Here is a 12,596-nt window from a genome sequence, read left to right as displayed (position 1 = left end):
CCACTTTCTAGATGAGACAGCACGAAAGCAGGGACAGCTCAGTGAGCAAATGTTTAAGAGTTGTCTCCTTTCCTCCATCGGATTCCCCAGCTTCCTGCTTCACCCCACCTCTATTCACCACCACCCCTAATGGCCTCCACAAGCCATGCTCATATGCTCAGCCCTGCCCCAGGCTCTCAGATACACCTAGAGAGCAAGGAAGAGGTCCCCTCAACTCCAGTGCCAGCCGAAACCTGTCCCAGTCTGCTGCCCACACACCTACAAGCTCAGCCACGAGACCTGTGCTCCCTGTGCCCAGGATCCCAGGGTCCCCTGGACACTCTCGCCCGAGAGCACTCCCTTAACATGGATGTCACACGGCCCCCATTTTGCCACGCTGAAGTCTGTCTGTCTGTCTGTCTGTCTTTAAATTAACCAACTTTCTGTTTTTGTCATTGAAAGAATCAGATAACTACACAGTAACAAGAACATCCGCCCACAAAGGTTATATAATAAAAACACTAGCCACGGTTTTTTTTTCCCAGAGCCCCACATTCTAGGCCACTGCTACCCAGAGTCCCCAGGTCCCCTTCCCAACAAATCCTCTGCATGCGCAAGCTGACTACCAGCTAACTGAGCCACTTTTTACAATCTCCCTCCCCTGGCTATGATGGCCACATTCTTGCTCCCCTGGCTTTTCCTTACACCACGGGGTCTATCTTGCCAGAGAGGCATACAGATGCCTTAGACTCTTTCAGGGAGACTAGCTGTCAGACTTTGTTTCCTTGTCGGGTGGGGGAAGAGGAGGGAGAGAAAGGAAGAAAGGGAAGGAGAGGGGATAGAGAAGAGACTGGCCAGGCCTGCCCCTTTCCTTATACTTGTTTCTGATTGTGTGAATTTTGGACTACAGCAGCCATTTTTAGGACAATGAGGGAAAAATGAAATGATGGGAAACAGAATCAAACAACGAAAAAATAACAACAATAACAACAACAAAATGTTTCATGGACAGTGGCAGAAGAGCCTGAACCTTGGAAGATCTTGTTAAATCACAAAACTCTGCCCACTGCCTACCTCCAGATGGTATTGCATAAGAAAAACCATTCTTTATGTTTTCTGTCAGTCACTGCTCATCAGGTTTTCTGTTAGCCTACATGATAACTACACTCGTTTAAATGAGACTGTCCCCCACAGGTTGTGTGTCTGTACACTTGGTTCCCAGTTGGTGGCGCTGTTTGGGAAGGCACTGTTGGAGGAAGTATGTCACTAGAGGCTGGCTTGGAGAGTTTGAAGGCATGGGCCATTTCTAGGCCACTCTCTCTGTGTTAGTGGTTCAAAATGTAAGCTCTAGTCTTCCTGCTTCAGCCACCATGCCAGCCATTCCCCTGCCATGATAGACTCTTATCTCTCTGGAACCTTGAGCCTGAATAAACCCTTTCTTCTATAAGTTGCCTTCCTCACAATGTTTTATCACAGTAATAGAAAAGTAATACAGTGGCCCACTCCAACGAGATGATTATGATATAACGTATTGTGGGTTCCCCTTTCTGAATGGGGCTTTATTCACTCATCAGTGTGACCTTCAAGTATCTCCTACATAATCCTATCTGACTCTGTTATACATCCTCAGAGGATCCCACTACGCAGCTATCTATCCTAAAGCAAACGGGCGGACATTTTCACTGGGTTCTTGTAGTATTGACCTACCATAGGGCAACAGACTTCCCTGTGTCTACATCTCCATGCTTGTGTGCACTACCTAAAACAGAGGGAGGCCAGGACCATCCCCTTTTATCTGTCCATACCCCTTACTGTTTACCAGACAGCTGACTCCTCCCTGACTGTTCTGGGAGGAACATGTCTTTGGGCTCGTGACCTGAGTCCCCTTTTCCTCTACTCAATCCATGCCTGACTGAGTCCTAAGACACCCTCTGTTTCTGCCTGAGCCTTGGCATTCCCTAACCTGGATCCCAGCTGGACTAAGTAGAGTTTAACTTCTTTCTCCAGGACAGAACCCCACACTTGCTCTGCTCAGGCCCGCTCTAGGCCTCTCCACCTGAACACTCAGGTGTGCTCCCCTGTCATGCCCACTCACACCATTTCCAGAACCTGCCCCTTCCTGTTCTGCTGGAACTGGCTTCCATCACACTGAAGACCAGGACCATGACAATTCCCACAGGAACCAATATGTGCTGCCACACTCCACCGTCCGTCAGGCACTGGCTTCTGGTTTCAGTACCTGTAACCAAGCTGGAAAATTCACACCAGAAAACTAAACTCACACCCTAACCTAAATCCCACTTAGTGACAGAAGTTGACGTGTGCCACTGCTGGGAGGGGAGGAGCACGGTGAGAGACAGATGTCTAATAGCAGTGGGCAAAGGTGCGGATTTGCCTACCCACAAAGGCAAGGGAGTTAACACACCATCAGATCAGCCTGGCTTCTCACCGCTGGGCCTGTGCTCAGTCAGCCTGGTTATGCAAAAAGCCTAAGCTCCCAGCAAAGGGCATTGTCTCCAAAGGTCAGTTTCAGGGTCTAGTCCTCTCTCTGTGGGAGAATGACATCTTTCCTACCTGCAGAATCACAAAGCTGATTCTAGCCCATGGCCCCTTCCCAGCTGTCTCGGTTCTTCACTCAACCCTCTGGGCAACCGTGCCTGGGCCTGCATGGGACATCAGGAAAGAGGGAGGCTTCAAAGCCCATCTGGTCTAATCTAGGTCACAAAAGATCAAAAAGTTACTCAGGCACTTAATCTCGGGACCAGAAACAGGTGGATCCCTGGGGCTCAATGGACACCCAGCATAGCCTACTGGATGAGTTCCAGGTGATGCTAAGAGACCCTGTTTTTAGAAAAACAAGGTAGATGGCTCCTGAGAAATAACACTAAAGGTTGACCTCTGACCCCCACACACACATATCAGAGGCTGTTCCTGAATGCACAGCTAGGGAGGGACAGAAGCAGAGCCCACACCTGGCTACCTGCCTCCCCGCCTCTGGTACCCTGTGATGCTACTGTGATGCTAGGACAAGAGTGAAGACTGTGGGTCTGAGAGGAGGAGAGTGGTGTTTGGGAAAGGGATGGGTGATACTGAAAATGCAAATAAAAGGCCCGAGCAGGTGTTCAGCAAAAGTGCCTTTCCCTTGAGTGAGGAAGTGCTCAGAAAGAGAAAGGACCAAGCCGTCAGCAGGACCCAAACCCAAACCCAAATCTGGAAAGGTTAGAGCAATCAAATAGGGTGAGGACTGTATTCAAGCCCAGAGTATAAAATAAACACCTAGGAACCATGGGTATAAACCATTGAGTAAGTACATAACAGGGAGCAGAGACCATGTGACTGTCCATATGTTTTAGGTGGGTTTGTTCTTCCCTCCAAGGGGTGGAGACTGGCCACCCCTGCCCCTAGCTCAGCATTGTTTGACCTCTGAAGAACAGATGGAGGAAGGGTCGCGCTACATGGGAGCCCTGGACTCTGGGGAAATCTGATGAACAGGCTCAGCTAAGAGACAGAGGTCAACACCAATAGCGATAGGTCACTGAGATGGTGTGTGCTCCCACAGCGAGGTGACCATGACAGTGTGCGCTCCCATCAGGCTGCAGTGAATGAAGACTTCTCTCCTGAGGTTTGCATCTCCAAACACAGACTCCCACTCTGACAATAAGAAAAATACCTGATCGGTGCTCCCCAAAACTGTTGCATCATACAAGAGGACAAAGAAAGTCTGAGAAACTGTCACAGGCCAGAGGGCAGATAATGATACAACCATCGAGAGGGATTCTAGGACAGAAGAAACACTTGGGAAAGTTGAAATAGACTGCCCGGTGTTGTTGTGGGCTCCTTGGTGACAGATGTGCTTCAGTGATGGGCAGGAGTGGTAGATAGAGGGTTCTTACCCCTGCCCTGCCCCTCATTCTATAGCTGTGTAGCTGTTTTGATAAAGGGGTTTGTGGTAAATAAACATCCAGAATAACAATAGCTCACTCTCACCAGGGAGTGGCTGGCTAATTCCTTGAGATACCCTGGGCCTGAGCCTGAGTGTCAGGATGCTAAAAGGATCCTTCCTGGAGTCAAAGGGAATCAGGAAGAACTCTAGGAGTCGCAGTAGGATGCCAGAGCGCTGACCTAAACAGCCACTGACTCCCTGCCCACTAAGAAGGGCATCTCTATCTAGCCATTGGTGTAAGGGTGGGCCAAGGGTTCAAATTTCCTCAGGGTGTGAAAATGCAAAGTGACCTGGGCCAGCAGGTGCGCTCTTTCATCCAGCTGGGGTCACTGTCCCCCGGACAGGCCCTTCTGGTCACGTGAAGTCTCCCAACCTTAAGCACCTAGGGACCTGAAAGCATTCCAAGAGGCTGACCCAGCAGCACTGGCACTCCAGCTGAGAGCCTGGCAGTCCCAGCCCTACATTGCTGGGCAGAGGACACAGGCATTTCTGAGGCACCCTGGACTCCTGCCAGTGGGTCCCCAGATGCCATGCAAGACACACCTGACCGAGGTAAGAGAATAGGTGTGTGTAAACAGTGTTTGAAAAAGAAAATAGCTGAACAAATACAGCACTTGTTAACACAGGTGTTTACAGGTGGAATTATTTTTCCTGGGCTGCTATCTCCCAAGCTGCTTTGTGTGGCCCTGCGCACCTGCACCGACTTTCCCATACGGGGAAGAATAAGGGGGAAGTGGTTGGTCCAGATCGATTGTACCACACAGGAGGTCAGTGATCAGCCTTGGCCTAAGCTAGCGTGCAGTTTCTCTGATGGAACTTTTTTTTTCTTTTTTCTTTCTTTCCCCCACAACGTGCTGGAACAGGGTCCAGCCTGTTCACCACTTCCTGCTCGGCCAACGCAGCTGTTCGGCTGGCCCCAGGGCAGTCACAGTAAGAGGCCCATTTCCGGGGGTAGGAGCCAGCCACTCTCTGGGCATGACAGTCTGACTCTCTGACTCTCTCTTCTCCCCCAAGGGGAGTCTCATGATTTGCATTTGTACAGACAGAACAGTCCCAAATCACAGAAAGTGAAGAGAGCTGGAGGTGCAACCCAGAAGTTCAGTTGAGAGTTCCAAAGTGAGGACACTGGAGAGCAGTGGTGTTCTCTGTGATGCACCCAGAAATATAGATGCATTTGATGTGAAGCAGGCAGAAGGTAGCACCTAAAAATAAAATAAAATAAAATAAAACGTATGAAAAAGGAGCATAAAGCCACAGGCCATGCACTTCTAAATGTATTAAACTTTGTTATATATATTTTATCATAATTTTAATTCTTCTCATTTAAAAAAATACACAGAAGAGAGGTCTGGTATAAGCAGAGCCATGAAGATCCACATAGCCTTGTAGGACATGCAGGGGCTGCATAGTGAGATCCTGGAGAGAGTGAAATAAAAATACCAAACCGAGAGTGTTCTAGTCTATACATGGACCCAACATAAAGCTGGTGATTTCTGCCATAATTAGACGGATGTGGTCAACACCCCAGTTGTTGTATTCTGAAGCAGTCCAGTCCTCGGGGAAGACTGTGAGGCAGTGTGAGAATTTTCCTGTTGGTTGTGGGAGCCTAAAAGGTGAAATGCCCCAAATGTAGATTCAGCCATAATGTGTAAGTCCAGGGCAAAAGTAAAAAGTAGGAGGGGGATAGAAAGCAGGATCTTGACTGAGGAACAGCGAGAGATACAGCCTGCCACAGGGCACTGCAGGGAGTACCAGAGGATCCAGGAGAGGCAGGCTGGCTTCCTCCCATGCCTCAATAAAGCCATGGAGCACAGCAACTTGAGATGCACGGAGGGATTCTGCCCCACTTGGCGAGAGCTGGACAAAAAGAACAGAGAGACCACAGGTGGCTACTGGGAGTCTCCAGAGAGGCCCAGGAGGGTCACAGTGTCCTGCAGGAGTGCAGCCTAACTGTTGGCAGCTCAGATGTCAACAACCAAGAGAAAAGGCCATTTCTCAATTTGGGCAGACAGTCATTCTGTGCAAGATGAGGAACAGTAAGAGTTTCTGGAAACTTCCTCCCTGAACCTTTGCTCCAGACCAGCCTCCTTTTCACAGACCAGCATGACCCATTCTGTGTTATATAGGTCAGAGAGACAGGTCTCTCTCTCTAGCCCAGGTCTATCACTCAAAAGTTAAGCTGGGTTTTAATACAGGTATACTGGCTCTGGGTGTGACTGTTTCTCCCACTCTGGCACTATCAGAAAAAAAAAAAGGCTCACAGTGAGGAAGGAAGACCCTTAATACCCTCCTAACTCCTTCTGTCTCTTCCAGGAAGCCATCCTAGCCCCTTCAACCCCTCTACACAATGAAGGATGCCAGGGCAGACCAGCACGGAACAGGAAAAAAGGAGGGAAGGAGGAAAAAAGGGGAGGAGGGGGACCCAATGGAGAATGAGATTTGAAAATATATCACTGAAAACCTGAAAAGTTTTCTGTCTGAGCTATGACAAGTCTCTAAAAGAAGGGACCATATCTAAATAGGCATGTTCGTGTCTTTCTAATGAAGGTGACCTCATATCATAAGTGCAGATCAGCGCCTTTCCCTGGAGGTAGTTAGTAAGACCCTGCTTTTCTGATTTGGAAGTTCTAGGCTCCGTCATGACCCCTTCCATGGCCCTCCACCCCACTCATCCTCTAAAGTGAGGGGGACAATGCAGTTAAGACAGAGCAGGAAAATCAGGGAGACGACACCTTTCACAATGTCACAAACAGTATAAAATATCTTGGTGTGACTCTGACTCTAACCAAACAAGTGAAAGATCTGTATGACAAGAACTTCAAGTTTCTGAAGAAAGAAATTGAAGAAGATCTCAGAAGATGGAAAAACCTCCCATGCTCATGCATTACCAGGATTAATATAGTAAAGACGGCCATCTTGCTGAAAGCAATCTGCAGATTCAAGGCAATCCCCATCAAAATTCCAACTCAATTCTTCATAGAGTTAGAAAAGCAATGATCAAATTCATTTAGAATAACAAAAAAACCACAACAGCAAAAACTATTCTCAACAATAAAAGGACTTCTGAGGGAATCACCATCCCTGACCTCAAGCTGTACTACAGAGCAATAGTGATAAAAACTGCATGGTGTTGGTACAGTGACAAGCAGATAGATTAATGTAATAGAACAGAAGATCCAGAAATGAACTCACATACCTATGGTCACTTGATCTTTGACAAAAGAGCTAAAACTATCCAGTGGAAAAAAAGACAGCATTTTCAGCAAATGGTGCTGGTTCAACTAGCAGTCAACATGTAGAAGAATGCAAATTGATCCATTCATATCTCCCTGTACAAAGCTCAAGTCCAAGAGGATCAAGGACCTCCACATAAAACCAGATACCCTGAATCTAATAGAAGAGAAAGTGGGGAAAAGGCTCAAACACATGGGCACAGGGGGGAAGTTCCTGAACAGAACACCAATGGTTTATGCTCTAAGATCAAGAATTGACAAATGGGACCTCATAAAATTGAAAAGCTTCTATAAGGCAAAGGACACTGTCAATAAGACAAAATGGCAATCAACAGATTAGGAAAAGATCTTTACCAATCCTATACCCCATAGAGGGCCAATATCCAATATATACAAAGAACTGAAGAAGGTAGACTCCAGAGAACAAAATAACCCTATTTAAAAAAAAAATGGGGAACAGAGCTAAACAGAGAATTCTCAACTGAGGAAACTCAAATGGCCGAGAAGCACCTAAAGAAATGTTCAACGTCCTTAGTCATCAGGGAAATGCAAATCAAAACAACCCTGAGATTCCACCTCACAGCAGTCAGAATGGCTAAGATTAAAAACTCAAGTGACAGCAGATGCTGGCGAGGAAGTGGAGAAAGAGGAACACTCCTCCATTGCTGATGGAATTGCAAGCTGGTACAATCACTCTGGAAATCAGTCTGGCGGTTCCTCAGAAAATTGGACATAGTATTACCTAAGGATACAGCTATGCCCCTCCTTGGCATATACCCAGAAGATGCTCCAACATGTAATAAAGACACATACTCCACTATGTTCATAGCAGCCATATTTATAATAGCCAGAAGCTGGAAACAACTCAGATGTCCCTCAACAGAGGAATGGAAATAGAAAATGTGGTACATTTACACAATAGAATACTAGTCAGCTATTAAAAAACAATGGCTTCATGAAATTCACAGGCAAATGGATGGAACCTGAAAATATCATCCTGAGTGAGGTAATTCAGTCACAAAAGAACACACATGGTATGCACTCATTAATAAGTGGATATTAGCCCAAAAGCTTGGAATACCCACAATTCAATTCACAGACCATATGAAGCCCAAGAAGGAAGACCAAAGTGTGAATGTTTCTGTGCTTCTTAGAAGGGAGAATAAAATACTCACAGGAGGAAATATGAAGACAAAGTGTGGAGCAGAGACTGAAGGAAAGGCCATCCAGAGACTGGTCCACCTGGGAATCCATCCCATATGCAGTCCAAACCCAGACACTATTGTCCAGGAAGTGCTTTCTGAAGGGAGCCTGATATGGCTATCTCCTGAGAGGCTCTGCCAGAACCAACCATTGGACTGAGCTCAGGGGTTCCCGATGGAGGCATTGGAGAAGGGACTGGAGGAGCTGAGGAGGTTTGCAGCCCCATGGAGGGAGCAACAGTGTCAACTGGTCAGACACCCCCACCAGAGCTCCTGGGGACTGAACCACCAACCAAAGAGTACACATGGAGGGACCCATGCCTCCAGCCACATATGTGGCAGAGGATGCCTTTGTTGGACATCAGTGGGAGGAGAGGCCCTTGGCCTGAGGGTGTTTGATGCCCCAATGTAGGGGAATGCCAGGGCGGGAAGACAGGAGTGTGTGGGTGGTTGGGGGAGCACCCTCATAGAAGCGGGGGAGGGGGGAGGGGATATGGGGTTTCTGAAGGGGAGACCTGAAAAAGGGAAAGCATTTGAAATATAAATAAAGAAAATATCCGATACAGAAAAATTAAAAATAGAAAAGACAGAGCAGGAGGAACCCGGCTCCACACGCTGCCTTCAGCTGGGCATGTGAGAAAGTGTGCTTTCTCCAAGCGCTCAATCCTGCTCTCCTTCCATGGGACTAAGAGACTACCCGTGTTACTGCTTGAATCTGAGATGGGCTTCACAGGCTAGTGTTTTGAATGCTTATTACCTAGTGAGGAGCAAAATGTGGGAAGTGCATAGAGCCTTTCCTGGGGTAGGTCACAAATGGAAGGTTACAATGTTTCCTACACTCAGTTCAAGCCAGAAGTCTCTGTGTCCTATCTATCACATGAACACACTGCCGATCATGATACTGTGAGCTAGAATAAACTCTGACTCCCTTAAGGCATTTTGTTACACTGATTGGAAAAATGACAAGTACAACCATTCAGTGTGAAAAATGTCTCCCCTAGAGTAACATCCATGTATGCACACACACACACACACACACACACACACACACACATACGGCAGTTCAATGACAAGGTTCCTGTATCCAGTTTGATTTTGGGGGGGGGGGGGTTGTGGTCAGGGTGTGAGTGTATAATGATGCATACATACATATTAGTTTACACATGTGATAATATATCTGTGCATATATGTATGTAGAGGCCACGAGTTTGTATCCGGTACCTTTCTTCTTTATTCTCCACTTTATTTACTGAGGCAGCATCTCTTGCTGAACCTGGAGCTTGTCAACTTGTCTAGTCTAGCTCGGTCTCTTGTCCCAGAAACCCTTGCCTCCACCTCCCATGTTCTCCCATAGCGGCTCTCCATGCTTGTATGTGGGTAATAGGGAATCACTAAGCCACCCCCAACCCCTCTTATGCTCAGTTTTAAGTAACTGCATCCATACAAGCATATTAGGCCTGGGCTTCACGCTTCTCTCCCCACTGCAGCATATCATCTGTCACCTCTTAAGTCCCTGTAGATGTTGAATTGATTTGACTGTCAAAGCCTGAAACAGGAGAGTATGTGGGCAAACTTTCATCCCAATGACAGGTCCTTTGCCTGAACACAGGTTAGATGATTGGACACTCATCCACTTCTGTAGTTTCACCCGAGTTGGCAGCGTATGCGCTGGCTGTGACTCAGCAGTCCACCCGTAACAAACAGGACCCTGTTCTCAGGCACTTCTTCCTCTCAGTGGTATCTATATCTCCCTACTATGACTTCCCACTCAAGAATGACAAGAGTTCCCATGAATAATCATGAAATCGAGGGAAATAGTTGATATTTAGCTCTGCCAGAGGGGAAGCTCAGTGCTTAGGGGAAACCATCCTTCAGTCGGAGGGCCGATAACTCCTTAGCCGGAGGCAGGCTGAATTAGCTGTACTTGGTGGTTAGTGACAAGAGCTGGAGAACAGCTTGTCAGGTCCAAAGTCACTTCGCTTGCATGAGGATGCACAGATGCTGAGCCTGCGCAGAGGGACACTGTTATTGCCTCATCAAGCTTTGGGCTTTGAGGACTTGTGGTTGATCAAGTATAGAGCCAGGAGATTCCCACACCCTTCCTGCTCCTCTTTCCTTTCTCTGAGCTTACAGTTACCTTCAAACCATGGTTCAGTCATCTGGATGGGGCCATGTGAACAGTGCTCTAAATGCCCCCACTAAGATACTGTCTCACTGGGGTTGTATCCCCAACTCTGGCAATGGGTGCTCACCTCCATACCTTTAGCTATGGGTCAGTAGAGAGGCTTAAAATGTTAGTCTCCCAAAGCTTTCATTCAAAGTCCCTTCATCCTCACACCCACCCCTTGCCTCTGGCCCATGGCCCACTGCCAGAAGGAAGGGTCTCAGTGCCCATGAGCATCCTACCTAGAAGCCAGACCACATGCCACACCCCTTTCCACACTCGTCCTCACATGTGATCTGTCATGGCCTGGAGAGTCTGTTATCCTCATTGGCATCAATGAATTACCTCTGGCTTTCTGCAGGGGCCTCAGTGTGCTCTGTCCTCTGGCCCTCACTATGCTCCTCCTCTTTGCCTCCAGATCCAACCTCCAAATGTCTCTCTACATACACTTTCCAGAAGCACATTTACTGCTTACTTTGTACAGCAAGCTTGAGGCATCTGTTTCATGCCAACTATATACTGTCATGTGTCCCCTCTGCCCTGCAGGACAATGACCAGGAGCCTTACCATAGGCCTCTGAGTGCCATACTTGGACCAGACACCAGCTCCTTTACCACACACCCACTCACCATTTAATGCTACCTGCATATACATGTTCTCTCTCTCTCTCTCTCTCTCTCTCTCTCTCTCTCTCTCTCTGTGTGTGTGTGTGTGTGTGTGTGTGTGTGTGTGTGTGTGTGTGTGTGTGTGCACGCACGTGCATACATGGATGTTACCCTAGGGAAGACATTTTTCACACTGATGGTTGTGGGGGTGGGAGAGCTCATTGTTTCTGCCTTTCTGTTTGCTACCAATTGCTCCAGTCTTCAATGTCTATATCTTTATCCTTCTTCTAGGAAAGCGATTGATGAGGAGACTTCTAAGACAAGTCACTACATGTCTTTCAAGGCTCAGTTTGCTTCTGGGGGCTATAAGGTCTCAATGAAAAAAAATATGCGTTACGTTCTTGGGACACCTGGCCTGTGCAAAGAGTTTGTTAAAGATTTGCTGCTTTTCTCAAAAAGAAAAAAGAATAGCCAGGGATATCAGCTAGAAGAATGGCTCAATGGTTAAGAGCACTTGTTGCTCTTACATGGACCTAGATTTGATGCCCAGACCTCACATGGTAGCTTGCAATCATCTGTAACTCCACTTCCAGGGATATGATGCTCTCTCCTGAACTCTGCAGACACTGGGAATGTACAAGGAGCATAGGCATGTATGCAGGCAAAGCACTCATGCATATTAAATAAAATTAAATTACAATTTTAAATAATAGTCATGGATATGTCATGTAAAGATGTACTCTAGGTTGGGGGGAGGGGGATGAAGGCAAGAACTTTGGATGGGCTGAGTAGGAACAGGAGGAGAGCACCAAAGAACCTTAGGAGGAGCCATCTCCATGAGCAAATTATTCTGCAAAGTCTCACTGAGACTAAGTCACCTTCTGATATTCAGGGAATTTCCATAGCAAGTACACCAGAAACAGTAATAAACCCCTTAGACCTATGTGTTCAGCACAGTACCAAAATCAAGCTGCCTCAAAATGAGGAGGAATAAGATAGTGGTTTTCCTTTCCCATGACTCCATCACTGAAATCTGTACCCTAGAACAGCAAGCCTGAGGAGGGGGTGCCCTGCAGACACAGCACCTACTGAGATACTTCCAGCACTGAGTCATACCCCAAGGAAAGGGCCTTCTTTTACTTATGTGTTGAGAATCATTAGGAGGGTACCTCTTCCACCACAGTGAATGCTGCCTATGCACACCCATGTGGAGCTGTCCCTTTCCCAAGGACCCAGTCACTGGGAAAGGAGTGTAGGGAAGGGAAGGGGTGTGGTGAGGCAGGGTAAACCAGGGTCAGGAAAATAGAAGTTGAGAGAGAAAGGGTGAGGAAGAGGAGAGACACAAGAGAAATTGAGCACCAAAAAACAAACTGAAACCAAATAATGGGCTGACCTAGAGACCCAAAAATACAAACAAGAGAAAAAGAAAGAAGTATGGGGTAATGTTTGATCTTACCCTGGACAACCCTT

General features: G+C 47.2%; 2 long non-coding RNA genes across 4 annotated transcripts in view; one reads left to right on the top strand and one right to left on the bottom strand.

Moving 5' to 3' along the window:
- The window catches only part of Gm36287, a 90,667-nt gene that overhangs the window by 16,295 nt on the left and 61,776 nt on the right, over positions 1-12,596 (bottom strand). The window contains exon 6 of one of the 3 annotated variants that reach the window (XR_872584.1): positions 4,484-5,124. The exons of the other annotated variants lie outside the window; for them this stretch is intronic. This is a non-coding gene — a long non-coding RNA (predicted gene, 36287). Of the gene's footprint in view, positions 1-4,483; positions 5,125-12,596 lie in introns of those variants that run through there. 3 annotated transcript variants of the gene reach the window in all.
- Gm36441 lies at positions 4,311-6,310 on the top strand. Its single transcript, XR_381347.3, has 2 exons — positions 4,311-4,474; positions 6,236-6,310. It is a non-coding gene; the product is annotated as a predicted gene, 36441 (long non-coding RNA).

This window comes from Mus musculus, chromosome 12 (assembly GCF_000001635.26).
Source record: "Mus musculus strain C57BL/6J chromosome 12, GRCm38.p6 C57BL/6J".
NCBI lineage: Eukaryota > Metazoa > Chordata > Mammalia > Rodentia > Muridae > Mus > Mus musculus.
Note: the sequence above shows the minus strand (reverse complement) of the source record. Positions and strands in the feature narration are given on the sequence as shown.